This window comes from Otolemur garnettii, unplaced genomic scaffold, assembly GCF_000181295.1.
Source record: "Otolemur garnettii isolate 467f Iridium unplaced genomic scaffold, OtoGar3 scaffold00055, whole genome shotgun sequence".
Taxonomy (NCBI): domain Eukaryota; kingdom Metazoa; phylum Chordata; class Mammalia; order Primates; family Galagidae; genus Otolemur; species Otolemur garnettii.
Window position 1 is genome coordinate 10,616,775 of NW_003852450.1, and position 2,507 is coordinate 10,619,281.

Below are 2,507 nucleotides of genomic sequence, written 5' to 3' on the forward strand. Positions count from 1 at the left end.
TAGATGTCTAGGAGTTTTGATGAAGAATCTCATTTCAGTTCTCTGTAGCATTTGAGAGATCCTTCTTGAAATGTTCTCTCATTTCTTTTGGTCTCCTTTACTTCTCTGCCCACTACTCTCCAGCTCTTCCTGAACATTTGCTTCCTTTTCTTGTTTGTTTAGTGCTGTTATTCCCCAGGTTGAGACCTAAGCCCTCTTTTCTCCTTGGGTACACTTGCTCTTGATTTCTGTCCAAACCCTGTTGCTGTGACTAACACATACAAAAATCCAGATGACTAACAAGCAAATCTCTGTCTCAGGTGGCACCTGTAGCTCGAAGGAATAGGGCACCAACTCCATATACTGGCGGTGGAAGGTGGCGGGTTCAAACTCAGCCCTGGCCAAAGAACTGCAAATTAAAAAAAAAAAAATCCTCTGTCTCCATTCCAGATTTTACTTCTGGATTCCAAACTTCTTTATCCAGCTACCCTCTGAATACCTGCACTTAAAAATCCTTAGCGAAGCCGACAGAAGCATCTCTTGTGGTAGCCTGAAAGCTTCTTCTCAAACTCATGCTTTACACAATTGCTGCCTTCCTTATTAGGAAAAGGCCCCACGGATTGGGCCTGTTTTCCATATAATCTTTAATAATAATTTAATAACTACTCTGTTGAGTACTTCATATACATTTTTTCTAAGCCTTCCAATAACTCTTGTAGTAAGTTATTCATTTTATATAATAGATCAGAAAACTCAATCTCAGAAATTCTAAGTAACTTGCTCAGAGTTGCAAAGTTTCTCAGGTTTTATTATAGTGGGTCCTGGTGTATCCTTCTGATTCCCTTCTGACATGATACAGAAAATTTTGTCTTCTCTGTCAAAAAACATCTAAAATAAATTTAGAGATTCAAGCAATGAAATAGGTTCATCTATATCCCCAGAACTTACTGTATCTCAGGATATGCAGTTCACTTAGCCCAGCCTAACTAGGAACCCAAACATTTTCCATTTTTTGAGCACTACCTTCTGTCTCTGGCACAGAGCTCAGTTTTAACTTGCCTCCAATTTTTTAATCCTTTCCTCACAAGTCACCCGAAAAGCGGACCGAATGTCCTTTTTTCCTCCCTCTTAGTTCAGAGCAGCCATGTTTAATGCTTAAGAAGAAGAAATAGGTATAATTTTAAAATGTGGCAATATTCTCCCACAGAGAGAGGAAGAAGCTAGAGGTTAACATGAGTGGATTTGACGCATGGGTTTTGCTTCACCTCTAACAGAACAGCAGGCTTTAGGCTCCAGTTTCTGCCACTGGATTAAATCAGGTGTAGCATATGCAGGCTCTCACACAGTGGCAGCTGCTGAGTCTCTCCAGAAAATTGCTGCGCCAGCAGCGATTTCCCTGTGGCTCTCCCATTTAATTGAATGAGAACCAGCAGGTGACTGGTGCCATGACAAGGGAATCACAGACACACTCTGAGCCTGTCACCGTGTGATGGAGCTAATATACAGCCTCTTAGTGGAGCGCTGGATTCCGCTTAGGGGTAGGGCACACAGAGCTTTGCCTATTATTATTTTTTAATATGCTGCAGAGTCATAACTTTAAAACTAATATTTCTACATAGTATGCAATTAAGACGGAGAGTAATGATGCATGTGATTTATTTTATAAAATAATTATGCCTCCTACAGCCCATTATTCCCCCCAAAATGTTTAATACATTAATATTCTCTATTTTTATCCTGATGTGAATGGCAAGTGGGGATAAGGAAGTGGCTGCGAATAAAGGAATAGTTCTCCCTGCCTTGCCATCTATTTGTTCTGTTCACGGAGAATCTCTGTGTGTTTAGTTCCCACAAATTGGTTAGAATTATAGAGAATGAAGAAATCAGTATAAACACAATGGTAATGAAAATTAATTATGGAAAAGGTAAGCATTGCTGTTTTAAGTCTCAAACATCAGGAGAGCATTTGGTTTTCACTAGGCCTGGGATTTTAGAGAATGTAAAAGAAGATTTCAATACCTGTCCTGAATGAGATCTAGCCAGTTCCTTTTGGGGGTGAGAGACATTAAAAGAAACATATTTCTACCTGTGCCCTCATGAATCCATCCTTAATCCACGTAAATCCAGAGACGAGGGTAGCAACTCATCCCTAAAAGGGAGAGAAATTTTGAAATAGTCTATACTCAAATGCTACAAAAGTATATAATTATACGGTAAGTGGACAGATGAAAATTTGTACTCAGATTTCCTTTTATGCTATTTGATGAGCGCACCCTTAGTTCAAAGGGTGAACACCATACAACATACACCAGATAACAAATAGCTGACAAAAATTATAAGCAAAAACTGAAGAGACATTACCAAAGAAAAGAAACTACCTTAAATGTCCAGAGTGAAGGCATTTTACTAAAATCAAAAGACAACAGATTTCAGGGGGAAAGAGAATTTTAACATACTTCAGAGTTTCTTTAAAGTTTTAATGATCACAAAGCATTAGTACCTCACCCCCAAGGTGGTAGACAGTGGGG

The 2,507-nt window shown here is 39.1% G+C and overlaps 1 protein-coding gene across 1 annotated transcript in view; it reads left to right on the forward strand.

The window, feature by feature from the left end:
- The window catches only part of ATP6V1G3 (ATPase H+ transporting V1 subunit G3), a 24,861-nt gene that overhangs the window by 9,195 nt on the left and 13,159 nt on the right, over positions 1–2,507 (forward strand). The window lies entirely within an intron of this gene.